The sequence below is a fragment of the Ochotona curzoniae genome, unplaced genomic scaffold (assembly GCF_017591425.1).
Source record: "Ochotona curzoniae isolate NIBS_2020 unplaced genomic scaffold, NIBS_Ocur_1.0 contig_883, whole genome shotgun sequence".
NCBI classification, from domain to species: Eukaryota; Metazoa; Chordata; class Mammalia; order Lagomorpha; family Ochotonidae; genus Ochotona; species Ochotona curzoniae.
This window is the reverse complement of record NW_024466599.1, coordinates 41589369-41610853: the sequence shown is the minus strand read 5'-3', so window position 1 is coordinate 41610853 and position 21485 is coordinate 41589369. Positions and strand designations below refer to the sequence as shown.

Sequence of the window (21485 nt, the reverse complement as noted above, 5' to 3'; positions counted from 1 at the left end):
TACCATAATTTTAATTCTTTCTAAACTTCCTTTTAATATAACATGGTCATTGCTCTCTATACCGCATCTCAGATATTTCTGACAAAAATGAAACTGAAAGTCTGGCACAATGGCTCAACTGGCTAATCCTCCATCTTGCAATGCCAGCATCTCATATGGGCACCAGTTTGTGTCCTGGCTGCTCCACTTCCCATTCAGCTCCCTGCCTGCAGATTGGAAAAGCAGTGGAGGAAGACCCAACAACATGGGACCCTGCATCTGCATGGGAGACTTGGAACAAGCCCCTGACTCCTAGCTTTGGACCAGCTCAGCTCCAGCTGTTATGAGCATTTGGGGAATAAACCAGCAGACAGAGGACTTCTCTTGGCAATTCTGTATTTCAAGTAAAATACATTTTTTTTAAAGAATTAAAAATCTATTTATTTGAAAGCTAGAGCTGTTAAAAAGAGAGAAAGGTAATCTTCCACCTGCAGATGGCTCTAGTGCCTAGGGCTTGGGTGAGATTGAGTCCAGGAGCCTGGAACTCCATCATCTTGGTCTCCCATATGAGTGTCAGGAACATGAGCAGGCAGCTGGATTGAAGTGGAACAGTTGGGATTGTAACTGGTGCTCATATGCAATTCTGGTGTCACAGGCAGCAGCTTAACCTGTTACACTACTAAAACACTCTTTCAAGCTTCTAGATTAATTGCAATTCTTTCATGGACCTTATCCCAGTTTGACAACACAGTTTCATATACCCTAGTGTGGTTTCCTATTAAAGGATCTCTAAAGGAGAGAAAAAGGAAAAGCAGAGCTTTACAGGTGCTCATTAAATAAGACATATGCTCATTTCAATTTGGTGGAAAATAAAAGCACAAATACTTCTATGGTGTCAAGTTAAGAAAAAAATTCCTAAGACTGCAGAGGTAAAGTTTTCTAGGGACAGATGAATTCACAAACACATTCCTATAACAAGAAATCAGGAATCACTTAATTGACTATATTAGAAACATGATTATTTTCCACTTCATTGAATATTTTCAACATTAAAAAGGAAGAGTAAACACAATGGATATCTTACTGTCCTTTTCAGCAGTAATTTCATTCTATAACTATAAGAATTTTTAGAAAGCAACACTAATATCTGTTTTAATCCATCTCTTCTAATTCCTTCCACTACTGTCTCTCCTCAAATACTGAGAATCCAGAAAAAAAACCCTGCCTAGTTTTCCGTCTTTATGAATTTCTTGGTGCAAAAGCCTAGCCTGAGACATTAAAGAATTAGCTAATAAAAAATTAAAATAGTACAGTGTTATTGAACTAGTACTGACTTCTGATATATTTTCAAAGTTCTCAGAGGTTAAAATATCAGTTATTTTCATGTGTATATCACTTTAAGACTATAGTTTGGAAGTAAATTAACTAATTAATTTGTTTGTTTATATTGGAAAGGCAGATTTACAGAGAGAAGAAGAGACAGAAAAGATCTTTTGTCCATCGGTTCACTTTCCAAGTAGCAACAACGCCAGAGCTGAGCTGATCTGAAGCCAGGAGCCAGAGCTTCTTCTGGGTCTCCCACCCAGGTACAGGATCCCAACATCCTTCCTTGATGGCCTTCCCAAGCCAGAAGCAGGAAGCTAGATGGGAAGTGGAACAGCCAGGATACAAACCAGCATCCATATGGGATGCCAAACATGCAAGGTGAGGATTTAGCCATAAGATTATGGCATTGGGCCTTGTTAATTTCAACAAACTACAAATTAGCACTAAGTCTCAAATAAGAAAAAAAATGCACTGACCGGTCTTTGCTAGTTGAATGACAACTCTTAAGATGAAAATAATGCTATCAACACTACATACATTTATTTTCCACTGTCCAGTAAATATCTGACCCTTCCTCTAGGATGATGGTATCTTCATTTCCGTTTTGATAGTAAAGCCTCCTTAACCCTCACTTTCTGTGTATCTGAGGTAGCTGTACCCTCACAGTAGATGGGTATTTGGTCTCAGTCTCAAAAACCGGAGGTCTGTAACCCCTTGGCCACAAGAAAAGTGGGACAGGCAGAGCCAATGAGATGCACTGAGGTTTTTGCTGGGGCTGCTAGGAAAGTCACTCTTCCTAGCTACACATGACACTGTGCGTGAGAAGGAAGGGGTTAAGGGAACTGAAGCTATCTTTTGCTGATGCAAGGCTGGATTATAAAGTCAATATTTGAGAAGCAGTGCTAGGAAACGTATAGGAACTAAATACTGGCAATATCATTTATACACTGGGGGAGGCCGGTGTCATTTTTCAAGACATATGCATCTTCTACCAATTTACACAAACAAGTATGTATTTTTTATCTCTTCGTAAGCCTGTCTGAATTTTGTGAGGTAACAGAAAATGTCTTCACTGATAACAACAACCATTTCAACTCTGTCTGTTCCCCAAGAGTAAACAAACAGTACCAGAATTCAATTCCAACAGCAAGGTAAAAACAGACTCTTGTTTGTAGATAATTTCTGACTTTTCAAAGTTTACCCCTTTCTCAGGGCACCTCTCCCATAGCTTCAAAGCTTTAGACTTTAGACTTTGTATTCTTTGCTGTTATGTTGTCTTAATAAAAAGTTGTGGGCGGGGGGCTGTTGTTTTTTTCTTTTTTGCCATAAATGAATAAAACTGACAAGAAAAAAATAGGAAAGGGGGATGAAGTGTGTGTGGAGGGAGGGACAAGAAAATCATCTATAGAAATTTTAAACAGTAACCAGATATGTTTTTTTAAAATTTTTACTACAGGCTTAAATGACTGTCAGAGACTAGCACCTATAAATGTAAGCAGATTAAACTACATAAAGACTCTAATACAAACACATCAAGCTGCTAAAATCAAAGTTTCTACTCAAAAGGCAGCTGATAAAAAATTAACATTCATAGAAAAACTTCTTGGAAAACTGAAATGTCTTGGTCTTACAAAAACAGGCAAATTACATAATTTAAAGAGTTAATGATCATACTCACAGAAATTATTGATTTCAAACCTACAACATGGTTATGACAATTTCTTGAGTTCCTAAGTTAATCTGAGAATATTTTGCAAAAGGTTTAACAGAGCTGATCAAAAAGTCACCATAAGAGAGTAACACTAGCACTTTACTTTCTAATAATTAAACAGTGCCCAAACTGCAACCAAGAGAGAAATATAATCCACAAAAAGATGAAATTATTATGCAAAATTTTATACTTCTCCGATTGTATTTAGTAACCTTTACCTTCATATTTCAGATCTCCTACATTTTAAGCAACAGGTATGAACACTAAAATGAACTATGATACTCTTTGAGCTCAATATACTATCAATATGTATCTTTATGTAAGAGGATGAGAAATTATTACCAGAAATGAAGCAAAGAAGAGTGGGTACAGGAGGGCTGGAGTCACAGTAAGTCTGACTCATGGCAGCACCGTTCAATCGGTGAAGAGTTGGACCAAATTCAACCGAGGTTCAATTTCTTAACCTATTTAACTAATAATAATGAACACATATGCAGTCCTTCTCCCAATTACTGGATATTTTTCAAACAGCTTTATGTATTAATTCTTTAACTCTCAAGAACATTCCTAGGAGATGATCATCTGTATTTTACAGAGGAGGAAACTGGTAAGTTCAGTAAAGTCTCACAGCTCATGAGTGATACGGCTGGCACTGGGGAAGCTGAGACATCTTAGCTAAGAGCCTATATTTGCAATCACTCTATATTAACATGACCTTCTTCAGAGGAGTTAGACACTTAACAAGTGTCTAGAACTTCAGAAGTAGCTCATTAAAGGTTTAATGATAAGAGTTCTTCTGATGGGCCCTGCATGGTAGCCTAGTGGCTAAAGTTCTCGCCTTGCACAGCTGGGATCCCATATGGGCGCCATTACTAATCCCAGTGGCCACGCTTCCCATCCAGCTCTCTGTTTGTGGCCTGGGAAAGCAGTGGAGGGTGGCCCAAAACCTTGGGACCCTGCACCTGCATGGGAGACCTGGAAAAGGCTCCTGGCTCATGGTTACTGGCTCCTGGCTTCGGATCCGGAGTCAATCACCGGATGGAAGATCTTCCTCTCTGTCTCTCTTCTCTGTATACCTGACTTTCCAATAAAAATAAAACAAATCTTAAGAAAAGAGTTCTTCTGACAATTTCTATTTACTTGAATACTTAAATTATCAATTATTTAAGAAATGATTTACTAAGTTAATTTCAAACAATTATTTTTCAATATCTCGCCACATCCATTTCATTTAGATAATACATGTATTTTTATTTTTTTATAAACAGGGATATTAATATCACAAAATGTGGAATCATGACAATGATCATACCATGGGAAAAAGGATATATATTGTCATCCATGTAGTATATATAATTCAATGAAGCAACATTTACTAAATATCAAATAATATGACATCTGTGCCGTTTTTATACTCTTTTCATTATAACTTGAACAAACAGAATGTGAAAATTTATCTTTCTGGATCTGGTTTCTGCACTCAGCATTATGGCCTCCAGTTATACCCATTTTGTTGCAAATATCAGTCAGGAATTCGCTTTTTTATGGGCAAGTAATATTCCACTTTGCATATTTCAGCACATTCTTTTAACCATTAGCTGATAGTCATCTAGCATGCTTCCCAGTATGTTTACTATTGTGATAAGTGCTACTATAAAAATGGGGACACACGTACATCTTTATATGCTGATTTCACTTCCTTTGGATATTTCCCAGAAGACAGGTGGATGATATAGTAAAATCATTTTTTGCTTTTTTTTTTTTTTGAGGAATATCCAGTGTTTTCTTTAATGGCATAGCTTTTCATACTCCCACCAACAGCACCTTATCTCCACCAACTTGGCAGCATTGGATATTCATAGAACAGCTATTCTAAGTGGAGTGAAATTACACCTCACTACGGTTTTCATTGCGTTTCTCTGATAGCTAATGATCTTATGCATTCTTTCCTGTATCTGTTGGCTACTGTGTATTTCTTCCTTTGGAAAATGTCTATTTAAATCCTTTGTCCACTTAAAAAATATTTGAAAGACAGAATGACAGAGAGAGGAAGAGACAGAAAAAGACATTTTCATCACTGGTTCACTCCTCAAATGGAAGCCAGCAACTAGAACTCCAACTGGTTCTTCATGGATGGCAGTGGCCCAGACGGTTGGGCCATCCTCTGCCACTTACTAGGCATGTTAACATGGAGTTGTATGGAAAAGCGAACAGCTGAGACTCAACTGGTGCTTAGATATTAGACGCAAGTAGTGGCTTAACTCTACACACCAATCCTTAACCATTCCTTAACTGAACTGTCTGTTTTATTGTTGGGTTTCTTTAACTCCTTATATATCCTAGATGATAATTCTTTATTAGATGCATACATTATATCTAATATTGTCTAAATTTCTAAAAAAAAAAATTGCATCTAAACATGTTCTGCCATTCTGTTGGTGTCTCTTTAGTCTTGTTTCTTTTGCTGTACAAAGCTTCCTAAGGCCTGATGACATAATCTCCATTTGTCTATTTTTGCTCTTATTGCCTGTGCTTTTGGTGTCTTATCCAAAATGTCTGCCCAAGTCAGTGTCTTGGCAGTGTTTCCCTATGTTTTCCTTTTGTAACTTGATGGCTTCAGAACTTACATTTAGAACTTTGATCTATTTTGAGTAGATGTTATACAGGGTATAAGTCTTGTTTCAAACTTCTACATGTAGAAATCCATAAAAGAATGTGTTAAAAGATTTATTTGTGTGAAATGCAGATTGAAAGTGAGACAGAGATTCCATCACTGATTCATTCCCTAAATGCCTGGAACAGTTCAAAGCCATGAACAAATTCCGTCCAGGTCTCCCACTTTGGTGGTAGGATACTAGACACTTGTGTGCCTCCCTGGTAGGTACATTAGGTAGGTAAGTAGGCTGAATCAGAAGCACAGAACAGCTGGGAGCCAAAACAGTATTGAAATGGAATGTAGGTATCCCAAACAGCAGCTTGCACCACAATACTGTTAAGAGGGGAACAATGCTAGACATTAGTTTTTTTTACTAAGGGTATTAAATCACTTCAAAAACTTCTGTGGTTTCTCTTTCTCTATATATAAGCACACATATATATTTATATAAACATATATATATTTGTTTTATTTTATTTGAAAGGCAGAGAGACAAGCAGAGGAAGATTCTCACCTACTGGGTCATTTTTCAAGTGCCCAAATAAGTCAAGACTAGGGCAGGCAGAAGCCAGGAGCCCAGAACACAATCTGAGTCTCCCAGGTGGGCAGCTTGGACCCAAGAACTAGAGCCATCACCTGACACCTCCCAAGGTACACATTCTGCAAGTGACTGGGTATTCCGATTCAGGACATGGGATACCAAGAGGCAAATTAACTGCTTTGCACATGGTGACCCCACATATGGTACTCGTTAAGGTTCTCATGAATTTGACCTGAGATACGGAAGTTTTAAGTACTTTAGAGATATTCATAGGGGAAATTAGAAACAAAGATATGTGATGTGTGTGTGTGTCTAAAACTTGAAGATTGAGGAATAGCATACTTACAAACAGGGTATCCTCAACATTCACATGAAATTACCTGAAGAAAGAGTAAGAAAAGACTAAGCCTTATGGAATTGAAAAGAGGAGCAGCAGCAGCTCCTGAAAAAGATAAAAAACACAGTAATCATATAGGTGCTATTAGATGGAGCATAGTGTCTTAGAACTAAAGAGCATTGCAGAAAGCAAGAAGTATTCAATGTGAAATGTTTCCCAGACATCAGGTTAAGACGAACACCAGATTCAGCACCATGGAGATGATGAGATTAAGTAAGCTCCACAGCTACATCAAAGGAATAATGGAACTTTATTGTACGTCATAATTGTGTACCTTTTTAATCAAAAAAAGAGAAAAAGTATTCGACGTACACTGACAGTTATTTTGGATCTTCATTCTATTGCTAGGCTTCATTAATGACTATTCACTAAGGTAGGATTATTGTGAAGTATTCCACAAAGTGAAACTATAATCTAATGGAATTTTTCCATCTGCAAGTAAAGCACCAGATATAAGGCCCTGCAGTGACAAGAAAAATCAGGACTTGGTTCCTGCCCCTAAGATACTTAACAATGTAATAATAGCAACATAATTTGGCAAAGTAGAGTCTGAGACACAGAAGCAAGAAGCATTCATCCCAATCCAGCGGTTCAGGATGGGCTCACTGCTTTTCTTAAGAAAAACATCCACTCATACGTTGCTGAGTAGCTCCTATGTTCCTTAGATCCCAGGAACACAAGGACAATAGCCTTTGATCTCATTATGCACATTGAAGTATATGCAAGTAGATTAAAAGAGAAATTCTAATATTACGTAAACTTGTTGTAACAGAGAGATTAACCAAATAACTGTTAACTAAAGGGCAATAAAAAGATCAGAGAGCCTAACTTAAGCCTAGAGAAGATTCTATTCAGTAATAATTTTCCATACAGGCTTTTGAATAATGAAGAGGCCTCAGCCAGAGTAATTTATTGCAAGCAAAGGGAAAATAGCATGGAAAGATGCAAAACTGTTCCAGAACACTTAAGAACTTCATCATGGCTTAAACACAGTAATGTAAAGGACATGAGGGAGAAGTCAGAGGTAGGTTAGCATAAACTATTTAATGACTTTAGCAGCTAAGATCGAATTTAGAGTAGATCTTATAGAGTTGGGGAATCCATCGTATATTTATTTTTTCAGATTCTCAATCTTGAAAAACTAAAGTAGTTCCATCCCTGCCTCAACCTTATTGCTTTCTTGTCTTCCTGCTGCATAGCATGGTCCCACTATTAACCCAGGTCTCAGTGGCATCGTCTTCACGTCTAGGCTTGGAACAATATTGTTCCTGTTCATTGTACAGCTAGAAAAGATGGAATAAGATTTAACTTTGGTCCAAAACAATTTTGAAATCCACACAGGTTTTTTCCTAATACACATTTCCCTGAACCTTTTCAAGACTTTGTATATACCATTAAAATTATATACTCAAATAAATAGTTTTTTCATGCCAATTTCCCATGAGTGTAAGCACTCATGTGGGGTGGAAATGACAAATTTTTTAAAGATTTCTTTTTATTGGAAAGTCAAATACGCAGAGAGCAGTACAGACAGAAAAGGAGATCTTTCATCTACTGATCCACTCCCCAAATGGCCGCAACAGCTGGAGTTGAGCCAATCTAAAGCCAGGAGCAGGAGCTAGGAGCTTCTTCTGGGTCTCCTACATGCGGGTGCAGGATCCCAAGGCCTGGGCTGTCCTCCATTGCTTTCCCAGGCCACAAGCAGGGAGCTGGGTGGCAAGTGGGACTGCTAGGATACAACCACACGGGATCCTGATGCGTACAAGGTAAGGACTTTGGTAGCCAAGCTACTACACTAGGCTAAACAAATTAACATTAACCTAAAATGCCAACTGTATAGCTTCTAACAGTACTATACAAAAAAGGAGCCTGAAAATGATTTGGAATCTGCCACTAGCTTCTCTCTCTTGGGTTGCTTCAATAGGGGGCCTAAGTGCTACACAGCTGCTGTGCAGAAGTGATGAAGACACAGAAAGGTAGTCACATACTGAGTAAACGGAACAGACAGTACCTCTAACCACTGGTATTCTGGTTTTTGTTCTATGCATACTACCTCTCCTGTGTGATACATTTATTCAGTAAAAAACATGAAATCCTTCTCATGTAACAGGCAATAAAAGTTAAACCAATTAAAATTTAATGGGATATAAACACCTCCAAAAGTTTTATTAGGTATTACAGCATTTGCAATCCTGTAATAAAGACACACATGTAAGTATAACCAAAGATTTAAATGAAGCCTACAAGCTCTAGGTTACAGCACTATGATCAATGAATGATCGCTGACTCAGATTGTTTCCCGACGATTTTACTTCATGGCGAGTTTTTCCATATGACAGTTCTTTAGTTTAGCTATGATGACTCAGGGCACCTAGATGCTATGAAGGAGCTTTCGACTGAAGGGGTAGGAGGAAAATGAGGGGGCCAACTGAATCATTAACAGCCTACTCAGTTATGAAACCTGGCAAATCCTTTATGGAAGCCATTTTAAAGACAGCTTTAGAAGGTAAATTCTGGCTAAGATCTTAGAAGACTGGTCTTTAAAAATAAATCAACATATGATATATATATATATACATTTTTAAAAGATTTATTTATTTATTTATTTATTGGAAAGTCAGATATACAGAGAGGAGGAGAGACAGAGAGGAAGATCTTCCATCCGATGATTACTCCCCAAGTGAGCGCAACGGCTGATGCTATGCCGATCCGAAGCCGGGAACCAGGAACTTCTTCCGGGTATCCCACACAGGTGCAGGGTCCCAAGACTTTGGGCTGTCCTCGACTGCTTTCCCGGGCTACAAGTAGGGAGCTGGATGGGAAGTGGAGCTGCATGGGATTAGAACCGGCATCCATATGGGATCCCGGTGCGTTCAAAGCGAGGACTTAAGCCGTTAGGCCATGCCGCCGGGCCCGATATCTTTTAAGACTTCTTTACTTATTTGACAGAGTCAGAGAGGGAGGGAGGGAGGAAAGGAGAGACAGATCTTCTGCTGGTTTGCTCCCCAAATGGCTGCAATGGCCACTCCTGCACTAGGGAGAAGCCATGAACCAACTGGCTTTCTCTGGATCTCTCACAAAGGTGGCAGGGGCCCAAGCACTTAGGCCAACCTCTGTTGCTTTCCCAGGGACACTAGCCGGGAGCTGGATCACAAGCGAGGCAGCCATGTCTCAAACTGGTGTCAATGTGGAGTTCCATCATTACAGGTGGGGGCTTTACAAGAGACACAATCAAAAAGCTCTAGAGCAAAATATGATTTTCCTTCTGCTGAATATCAGTAATTAATCCAAAGAAAAATATCTGGCATCACTTCAGTCACAGATCTGCTCTATGCTTAACAGTTAAAGAGCCCATCTCAAAATTCATCATAACAGGACCAGTTTGAGACAGATATCCAATTTTGAATGAAAATTCAAATACTCCATAATGTATGCATCTAATCAAAACTTTTCTGATACATGAATTCTGTATATGGACTCTTGATTTTTAATTAGAAGTGTTCATTAGTTTACAAAAAACACATATTTAACATATTTTCTATAAATTGCGAACTAAGTTTTGTTAAACTGGATATATTATTCTTTTGATAGTAAATTTAAAGGACTGTGAGAAGCAACTGGGAGAAAAAAATCAATCATGTCAACCACAGCGCTAAATGAAAAAGCAACCAACTTCCAGTGTTTCTAGTGTGTGCAGTACATTAACCTGGCATAAACTTAGAAGAACACGAAGTACTGCGGACAGCATTTGCCAAGAATCAGGAATACAGCACCAATGTTGTTCAAGAACTAATAAGGCAGGTCCAATTGTTCTCACTCATTGTTAAAGAATAAAATTAAACTTAATTGTGCCATCTAAAGATTAAGCCAACTGATAGAACACTACAACAAATAACTAAGAAAAAAATCAGGCTTGAACACTCTGTAACTGTTCTTCTGAGTGTAAGTTATAAACTGTACCACATTACTGTTCTTTTTCCACTGGCTGACAAAAAGCAGCTCAGAAGTTCAGCCAGAGCTTTTCCCCAAGATCAAGTATAATTGGCTAAAATTAAAGTGCTGATGAAGTCTCCAATTTGATATTTTTGGAAGTGATAACAACAAATATTAAGAGCTTACAAAAATTTTTCAGATTTTACTATATGAGCAATTCTACTAAACTAGTTTAGGTATGTAAAATTCTGGATATAAGCAGGATTAACTTAATGAGGCTTTCAAATCAACAAGCTTATTTGCATGGTATTCTTAGATAAAATAGTTCTCTCAGTGTCTGACAGAATATATCATCGTTACCAGAATACACAGCAAAAAATAGTAAGGAAAGTTTAAAAAGGAGATAAGTTGGTAAAATACAAATCGGCAGTGTTACAGTAAACATTCACTTGTTATTTCTTTGAGTCCATATTAATTTCAAGTCCAATTTACAAAAGAATGAAAATAGAAAACACTATAAGACCAATGGACATGACTAAGCAGGCCAAAGGTGACCGAGACACAGCAATCAAGCAACAGAAGTGACAGAGGCAGGGATGTGGTTATGAACATCTTGTAACACATGAGCTGAGAATAGCCTGAAACCCACTGCTAAAAAATCTAAAATGCTTTAGTAACAGATTGAATTTTAAAATAAATTTTAAATATTATTACTATTTCAAAAATTAAGGATAGATTCAAGAATGGCCATAATATTTGAGTCACCATAAACTATGTGTTGGGACCAGCACGATGATGTAGCAGGTTAATCTTCTGTTGTGGCCCTTGCATGCCATATGGGTGCCAGCTCAAGTCCTGCCTCTTCTACTTCCGATCCAGTGCCCTGGGAAAGCAGTGTAAGATGACTCAAGGCCTTGGATCTTTGCACCCACATGGAAGAACCAGAAGTTCCTGGCTTCCAGCTTCCAGATGGGCCCCCAGCTGTCTGTTGAGATCACTTGGGTTTGAACCAAGGAAATGCAACATCTCTCTCTCTCTCTCTCTCTCTCTCTCTCTCTGACTTGACTTTCAAGAAAAGTAAATAAAACAAGGAAGGAAGGAAAGAATGAAGGCGTCTCTTTTGTAAGCAACTTCTGCCCTTTAAAATGGAAGTTGTATTACTCTTTGTAAATAAATTGGAGTCTTAGTGCATTAGGTCACAAACACTTAAGTAGACTCAGTAACAAGAATTATACATAGACTTATAACTTGTAGAATCACTTTCTTTTTTTCCTTCCTTCTTCTTGCTCCCTTCCTTTCTCTTTCATCTTATTTATTCCACAAAATGGAAATTAACAACAGATTCATAATTCTTCCATCAAATTAACAGACTGAAATGGATTCTAAAATAAGTCACAATTCAGTGTAGTCAAAATCATAGTTTCAAAAATCCTTTATGAAAAACTACAGCACTTAAATTTTGCAGATGAATCAAAGATAGCTTTTCAAGGGTGGAAAATTTAGGTTGATCTATCATAAGCCTAGATTCTACATATGAACCCAGCTCCTGATCCTAGCAACAGGGCTCCTGCCATCATCCACTTTAAATATCTGCATCAGGAGATTCTGGCTTGCATGGTCCAGCCAAGGCCATTACAGACATGTGGGGAGTGAATCAGCAGGTAGAAGCTCTGTCTCCTTTCCTGTCATACAAATAAACACAAAAATTTTTAAAAACAAAAATAGCTTTCTAGAAATTGGAACAACCAGGAAAATAAACATATGTTCTACTTTCCATGGCAATAAATTTAACACTGACATGGGAGACTAAGATGGAATTCCTGGCTCCTGGGTTCAGCTTGGCTCAGAATTGACTACTGTGGGCATTTAAAAAGTGAATCTTCCCCACATCATCTTGTCTTTCACATAAATACACAAGTCTAAATAAATAAATAGATAAATAAACAAATAAATAAAGAGGGCAGGCCCCAGTGCAATGGTTCAGTGGCTAAATTCTTGCTTGGCATGTACCAGGATCCCATATGTGAGGTGGTTCCTATACCAGCTACTCCACTTCCCTTCCAGCTCCCTGCTGATGTCCTAGGAAAACAACAGAGGATGGCACAAAGCCTCAGGACCCTGTACCAGCGTGGGAGACCTGGAAGAACCTCCTGGCTCCTGGCTTCAGTTTGGCTCAGCTCTGGCCATCTGGTCACTTGAGGATTGAACCGATGGGTAGAAGATCTTTCTCTGTCTCTCCTTCTCTTTGTACATCTGCCTTTCCAATAAAAATATATAAATCTTTAAAATAAAAAAATAATTTTTTAAAAGTGGGAGGAAAATTTTTTAAAAACATCACTTTAAATATCCAGTTTAGTAATTCAATCATGAATGTGCATAATGATAAAGAGCCTGGCTAACTATATACATACGATACATAAACTTATCTGTACACCAAAGGGAAAAAAAACTTGGGAGTAATTAAAAAATATATTCCCAATAATTTACTAAAAGACAATTAAGACAGGAAACTGTTAAAATACACTTTTATATGTGGTGGTCAGTACATAACTCACCATGTAATATAAGGTCAAAAATTCTACTGAATGCCATTAAGTTCTAAATGCCTTTCATGGAAAATATGACTGAAAAAGCAGTACTCCTCCATCATTACACATAACTAGAAAACCAATGACTTTATTTATCATTACAAGTTAAAAAAAAATCCTTGAAATTTGGAATAAGTTATTTCTTAGTTTAGAAAAACTATCCCAGGACCAGCACTATGATAAAGTGGGTTAAGCTGTTGCCTACAATGCTGGCATCCGGTATGGGTGCTGTTCAAGCCTCTCTCTCTCTCTCTCTGTGTAGTTCTGCCTTTCAAACATATTTTTTAAGCTTTTTTTCCCCCAAGAAAAACTATACCTTACAAAGAATGAACTAATAAAGTAACAATTTAAAAACAGTCATTCGAGGCAGGTGTTTGGTATAGCAATTAAGACATCACTTTCTGTCTTCATGGCAGATCAGAGTCCCTGGGTTTAGGTCCTAGCATTGCTCCCCATCCTAACTTCTTGCTAATGCACAGTTTGAGAGGCAGCAGGTAAACTGTGTCTCTGACCCTCATGTGGAAAATGTGGCTTAAGTTCCTGTCTCCTGGGTTTGGCGTGGTCCAGCCCTGAGCATCTGGAAGTGAACCAGCAAATGAGAAATCTCTCCCTCTCCCTTTTGAGGAAATAAAACAAACAGGAAAACTACCAATATCTACCTGGATATTTCCTATGAAAAAAAAAAAGTCAGTATTTATTATGTTCTTTGGTATTGGATAAGATCTAACCGCTATAGTTTTAATAACAAAGATGTAAAACAAACAAACAAACAAACAAAAAACACCAAAAAACCAAAAAAAACAGCATGTTCCCAAAACAGCTAATCTAAGAAATGAATTATGAATACAAGATGGCTTAAAGGCCAGATCATCTTTCATTATTAGTATTAAAGGTTTATTTATCTGAAAGGCAGAGTTACATAGAGAAATGGTAAGAGAACTTCCATCTGCTGGTTGCAATGGTTGTGGCTGGACTAGGACTTGGCCTGGCCACAGCATAAAGCCTGGACTCCCTTTCAATCTCCCACATGGATAGAAGAGGTCTAAATATGGGCTGTCTTCCTCTGCTTGCCCAGAAACATCAGCAGGGAACAGGATAAGAAATAGAGAAGCCAGGATCCTAAAAGGCCCCCATAGGGGATGTTAGCACTATAGCCATCCACTAGATATCATCAATATTAAATATGTATTAGTCTTTCAGGTTCCCAAGTATCTGCCATAGCAACAAGAAAGTTACACGATTTCACACACCATCTTTAGTTCTGAATACATGATATAACTGAGTTTCATCTGCAATGACTGTTTTGAGCATTTAATAATAGCAAATGCTCCTGACCCTACGTGCATGTGTTTTAATACATGTACAAAACTTACACATTCAGGTTTAGTGATTCCCTTCTAGTCACTCCTAGAAGTTATACCTTTATTTCAAATGATACAACAATTGTTCAGAATATTATTAAAACTTCTCTTTAGCCCATGCATGGGTCAGATTTTTAGGAAAGAACACTTGCCTTCTCTGAATGAATTTAATTTCCAGAAATGGCCTGAAGTTTTTTCCATTTGTTTCTGTAAAAATCCTTTCTGGCTTCACCTGGCAAATGGGACCATATATCACGCGGCTAATAACTCCCTCTTTTTTTCTTAAAAACAAAGAATAAATATAATGTAATGAGGTAGTATCATGTATAACTCTTAAATTGGCTTGGAAGAAAATTTTTAAAATTTCAAATATATCTGAGTAACACCAGTGTTGCTAAATATGCGTATTGTTTCTATAGTGACTACTATAGCAGATATACGGAAGTAAGGAACAGAATCTGGTCTCCTCAACCCTTCCTTCATCATTTTGTCTTAATCTGCTACTGTCCCATTCGGGGGCAGCCACCCCACCTCCTAATCTCTATCAGTCTAGGCATGTTTCCACTTCAGGGCCACTGTACTTGCTACTCCCTGTCTGGAATATTTCAAGATTATCTATGAAGCTTGCTCCTCCATCTTTCTCCAGGTCTTTACTCCTTCTCACTGAGGCCTTTTCCAATTCTTCCTCCTCCTACCCTGTACTCAGCTGCCACATATTCCCTCTTCTCTGCTTTATCCTCAAGTGTGTATGTGCATAAAACTTTACTACACAAACCTTCAAAAATACACAAAGTACAGAGAATGTAAGAAATCTCAAACATCCATATAACATCTGCATTCAATCACTTTCAAAATGTGGCTGGCAAAAAATAAGGCCCCATTGTTTTTTTAAAGAATACATTCATTTATTTCAAAGAGTGACAGAGAAAGAGGAGAGAGAGATCTACCTAGCAGTTCACTGCCCAGATCGCCGCAATGCCCAGCGCTGGGCCAGGAGGAATCCAGGAGACAAGAGCTTCATTCAGTTCTGCTATCTGAGCAGCAAGGGGACAAATACTCCCTTTTGCTGCTTTCCCAGATCATCAATAGGGAAATGAACTGGAAGTGGAGCAGCAATACTGTTACCCAACATAGGATGCCAATGTCATAGGCATTATATGTCAGACCAAAAGACCCTATTTCAATGACTATATTACACATCATCTTTAGAAAGTAAAGACTACATGTGTGTGTATATATATACATACATACATACATAAACATATATACACATACATACAAAATCACACCTAAAGATTTGATCATTCCTTCACATTAAATACCATAAACATCAATTTACAGTTAGTTTCTTCAGACTGGGAGCTAACTAAAATTTATGCACATTTTTTGCATTTGGTAGATATGTCTCTTTTCATCTCTCCTCTTACTTCTCATTACTTTTTTCTTTCTTAAAAGATTCTATTTTTTACTGGAAAGTCAGATCAATACAGCAAAGAGGAGAGACAAAGATCTTCTGTCCTCTGGTCCTCCTTGAGTGGCCACAAAAGCCAGAGTTGAACCAATCTGAAGCCAGAAGCCAGGAGCTTCCTCTGGGTCTCTGACATGGGCGCAGGGTCCCAAGGCCTCAGGTCATCTCTCCACTGCCTTCTCAGATCACAAGCAGGGAGCTGGATGGGAGTGGAACAGCTAGGATATAGACCGGCACCTATTTCGGATCCTGACAGATCCAAGGTGAGGATTTCGCCATTAGGCTATTGCCTTGGGCCCTTGTTATTTATTTATTTATTAAGAAAAATGGTTATTTGTTAAGATATGCAATGTTTTACTTATATGTGTCTTGTTATTATAATGTAAATATTATACAATCAGAGATTTTACTCTCTCTTATCAGCCCCTAGACCAGTGCCTGGTATGTAAAAGATACCCAAAATACTTTCTAAATGAATATTTGAAATTCATGTCCAAAGCCCAGTGCCCATCCACTAAGCAGAAACTGCAGTCCCAGCACTCCTGCCTGCTAAGCTGAATCAGATCTCTGTTTTCTCAACAAAGCACTCTAAATAGTCACGACCAAGCAATCACATTGGGTGCCCAGGGTGAAAAATCCAGTCAGTTTCCCTTGCTATAGCCTCCTTCAAAAGTGTATTTCTATCTCTGAAGTAGAATGCACCTTATATGCTGAAGCTTAGCCCAATAAATTACTGACTGCTTTTTTTTTTAAAGTGTGTTTAAATATCTCAGTTTATTTTAGGCAGCTTAGGGGGGAAAAAAAATCTGCAGCCAAAAAAGATTAAAGAAACTACATAAGATGGTGGGAAACTGGGAATACTACATATTTTTAGAATGAGCAACATCCCAAGAGGTCCATTACAAAGTAAAAATCAGAACAAATGTTTGTGAAAAGTAATTTACATGTGCATTGGATTAATTAATTTAAAAAGTACATGAACGGTCAAGATTTAAATGGGGGATGATGACAAAAGTCAGGATTTCCCCATTTAGAGGCATCACCAACACAGTCTGCTTCTCTATAAAGAGTGTTCCTTGGTATAAAAGTGCTTTGGGGTAACACAAGAATATTGTGTAAAACCTCATTTCTCTGAAAAGGAGCTATCATGGCAAATGCGACTGTAAAACATGTTGTACAACATTCTGAAAAACAATCAGGCTTCTTAGAATCATTTTCAATGCATTGCTCTTACATTAAACCAGTAAAGCCCCTTTTCCTTATTTCTGAAAGTAGCTATATTAATTGAAAGGCTCCAATCAGTTATTTGTTTCATTAATTTGTTCTATTAAGAAAAGAAATCAGAAAATCCCCGATCACTACAAATTAATTCAACAACAAAAATCCCTCAGGATCTACTAAATGGAATATGTTAGGCAACTGTTTTAAAAATCTGAAGGAAAAAAACAGAAGTAATCTATTCAAGATAACATGGAAAAAGCTACTGGCCGAACTTGGGAGTCTATCCAGATCTTTCAGTGAGCAGTATTTTGTTTTGCAGGTCCCACACGTTAGTTTGAGGAAATTTTTCCATGGCCGAGGTAAAAAATTAAAAGAAAACAACAATTAATTCCACCACTACTCCAAGTGTAGAAAAAAAACAAAACCCACACACAACCCTAACAACTCAATTCCCTTGAAAGAATGGCCTCTATTTACTTTTCCTATGTAACACTCTTAGAAGAAATCTGGAAAAGATTACTAGAAATTCATGAGTAAAGCGCTAAGTAGAATTCACTGTTTAAGGATTAGACTTTAGAATTTAGAATTTTGTCCATTATATTTATGCTGCCAGGAATCTTTTAATATTAGACTCCGTAAAAACATCTTCATCAGGTCTCCTTTACTCTGCTGACTCTCTTCCTTTTCTCCAATGGTTCTTAAATCTACTTTATTCTGCTCAGTTAAAAAATACAGTAAATAAAACTTTCAGAGTAACATGATTTTTTTCAAAGAATCTCAAGCACCTGAGTGTCAATATGTCAATATGTTACCATTATGTTCAGTGGAAATATGTATAATAAAATGATCTGCATAAGTCTTTCTCTTCAGGAAGTACTAGGATAGATCTGTCCTGGTATACCATGGTAAAATGTACCCGGATATGTTAGAAAGACAGCTTTCAATCCTGAGATTTTGCTTTAAACTTATCAGCCACAGCAGCTGCTGTCTGAAAACCCCAGCAGTTCCCAAGGTAGAACTTCTACAGTCCTCATCGCCTGACCCACTGGCTAACCACAATAAAGCACATTCAGAACCACTAGCATACAACTGACATTGTGACACCTGGAAGGAAGTAGAAATCAAGCCAGATGGAACCCACCTTAAGTCTCCCCTCAGTTGTTTTTTTTTTTTTCAGAGTCCCAAACAAATTAAGAGACCTGCTAAGGCAGAAAATGCTAACTTCTGTTTGAGCACTCAATAAATGGAATGAAAACACTGTCACCAGTCCTCTTAGAGTACAAACCCCTGTGGGTGAATCTGGCTTATAAATACTCTAGGAAAAGTGAAGCAGAATCAACTGTAAAGTCACCAAATGCCGATTTTAAGGAAGGCATAGCTACTATCAAAAGTGGCAGACACAAATTTCCAACTGCTTTTTTGTTGTTGTTGTTCAATTCAATAAACATTGGTACTTTTCTACCATGCTAACAAAACTTAGGTGGTCATTTCCGCACTTAAAATCTGTACCATTATTAAATTAGGCACTATAACCACTTGGCTACATGCAAGTTTCCACACACCTAATTGTTCTATCTCCCAAGAGTTTGTTTTTAAACTCAATATCTCTTTCAACAAATTACAGACAAGCAACATTTAGAGGCTTGGGGAGAAAACATAGCAAATGCTTCACTTTCATTTTCTGATATAAGCACCAGAATGCAAAAACCTGTGAGAAACTATACAATGCAAAACTAAATTCAAGAGAATCTGGGATAAGTGCAAGTCTACTGTGTTAGAATTCTGATCATTATTTACTTCAGGAAAGAACCAGCAGCAATGATGCTTCATTTAAAATTGTGGTTCCTTCCAGTTTGGTATCAAGTATAAAAACTGTCCCCAGCATTATTTATTTTACTACAAAAGTTGTTGGTGTGAATAAAACAAAACGACTATACATACTGTAATTGTACAATCAGGACAATGTTCTTAGAAATGCAAATGTGATCACTCTGAGAAAACATTTTCTGCCAACTATACAGAAAACATCATAAACAGAAAGAAAATTGCAGACACTGAACCCTTCCCACAATTCAAAAATTTAAATTCACTCTTTCATGCAAACTGAACAATAAAAACATTTCTGTTACAAGAGTAATACAGATTTGCTGTCGGGGAAAAAAAAAAAAAGACAACGCCATTTTTGAAACAAAAGACCACCTGCTATGAAAACAAAATAACATTTGGCTGAGCAAGGAAAAGTAAACAGCCTTTGAACCAAGACAAATAGGTGACCTTCTCACAAACTCAAAAGATTCCAATCTTAGCACAACCTGCACCCTACGGATAAGGTGCCGAATAACATTTGTTGATAAATGCGGATGACTAACGGTGGGAAGACTGGTGCTGCTTTTAGGATGCGGGCTCATTCCTCGTGTGCAGCGAGTAAAATCTGTTACACGCACCTTTTTAAAAACTCGCTCCCTTTTCCCATCAGTGCTCTCCCGGTCAGTAAGAGACAGGTATGCATAAAAATAAAAGTAGATGGAAAGGCGAGTGTGTGATCTGCAAGTATTTTCCCTACTCAGAATATTTCCCATTAGCCTTTTTGAGGTTTTAAGATTCAGTGTTTAAGAAGAATTATTGTTTGAACTACCCCACAATTACTCTTACTTCTTTGAGACTTCAGCTAACCTGTAAGTAAAAGGTGCATCTTTAACTTTTCCATGGGGCACTGGAGGAAGAGTTATTACTCATAAATGCTTTCAGATCCTCAGACACCAGGCGCGGCCGATCAAGCACATCCATCAATTAGAGACCTTGCCCGGACCTCAGTGTACCCACTTTCAGAAACGGGCGTATCAACTCGCTTCGCAAGGGCCCCGGAGGTGAAATTAATTAGTGTTTTTAAAATGCCCAGAGATCCAGAGATGAAAGGAAGACGTGAGAGACACGCAGAGATGATGACAATCATCGCAACAATAAAAAGAATGACTAACTTGGAAGTCTGCGTTATGTAAGAAAGCCAAAGAAGTTATCACATTCGGCACAAACAAAAGAGAAGCCCACCGCCCCCTTTGTTTCTCTTTCCTTTTCCATCTCCCTCCTCGCCCCCCGCCGGGGTCCCCGCCGGCTGCGGGTCAGCGAGGCCGGCCCGGTGCCGGGCGCCCAGGCGGTGGTGGGGGAGGGCGCGCCCGGCCGCTCCTGACAAAGGCGCTTCCTCCCGCGAGGGCGCGGGATGGAGGCGCCGCAAACTCCGCTCCCCGCCGCCTCCCCGCGCGGCGCGGGGGCGCGCAGGCGGGCGGGCAGAGCCGGCGCTGGCGGCCCGGAGCAGCCGCCGAGGAAGTTGCGCGCCCGCCTTCCCCGCACCCCTCACCGGCCCGCTGCGATCCCTCCCCGCGACACCCCGCGGCCACACACACTCACCGGACAATCGCTGGTGGCCAGAATGCCAGCACGGCTCCCCGGACCCGCAGCGAGGGGGGGGGATGAAGTGAGTGTGCGCGGGGGTTTGGGGGGCAGGCGGGGGGGACGAGCGAGCAGACAACCCGGCGTGCCGCCGCCGCCTGCCTCGCCAGGCAGCAGCCAAGCTCGCTGAAGGGGAAGTTGGCCCAGGCGCCCGGCGCTGAGGAGACGCGGACGGAGGGCGAGGCGAGGGGCCCGCTTTGTGCTGCGTTCCCGGAGGGCTCGCGACAGATCTGCTCGCGCCGCACCGCTGGAGCTGCTACTGGTGGAGGCGGCGGCAGCGGCGCCCCCCGACGGTCCCTCCGCCTCACACTGCCTCTGGGTCACTGACATACACTCGGAGGGAGGGAGGGGACTAGGAGGGGGCGGGGCCTGAGGGAAGGGCCGGGGGCCGGGCCACGACGGCGGGAGGCGGCGACGCGGCGCGCCGGGAGGGCTCTTGGGAATTGTAGTTCTTTTTTTCTGAGGAAAAAAGGGGGCGCATTGTTGTGGAGAACTAGGGCCGGCCTCTCTCTGCAATGCGCATGCTCTCGGGGAGATTGGGGTGGTGGCGGTGAGGAGGAAGCACCGTTACCATGGTCACGAATGCACTAGGCGAGCGTGTGTAGTGCTGCTGTTGACTAAACAAGGCTCATCTTGTATTTTGGTGCTGTTGGTGCTCCGGCCCTCTGCCAGTCCTTCCTACTCCGCTCCACCTTCAAGTCGGAGCCTCGCTACTCCCAAGTGTCCGGTAACATTTGACTTCCTCCTGGTCTTTTATTAATCTTTCCCGTTGCTCAGTTTTCTTCCACAAATCCTTACTCACCGACATCGTTTTCTTTTGATGCTTTTTAAGGGCATCCTGTCTCTAGTTCAAATTT

The 21485-nt window shown here is 39.5% G+C and overlaps 1 protein-coding gene across 1 annotated transcript in view; it reads right to left on the bottom strand.

The window, feature by feature from the left end:
* The window catches only part of PELI1 (pellino E3 ubiquitin protein ligase 1), a 58113-nt gene extending 37155 nt beyond the window's left edge, over window positions 1-20958 (bottom strand). Inside the window, exon 1 of the mRNA XM_040993328.1 lies at window positions 20587-20958. The gene's annotated coding sequence lies outside the window, so the exon portion shown is untranslated. The remainder of the gene's footprint in view (window positions 1-20586) is intronic.
* Between the last annotated feature and the right edge of the window lie 527 nt (window positions 20959-21485).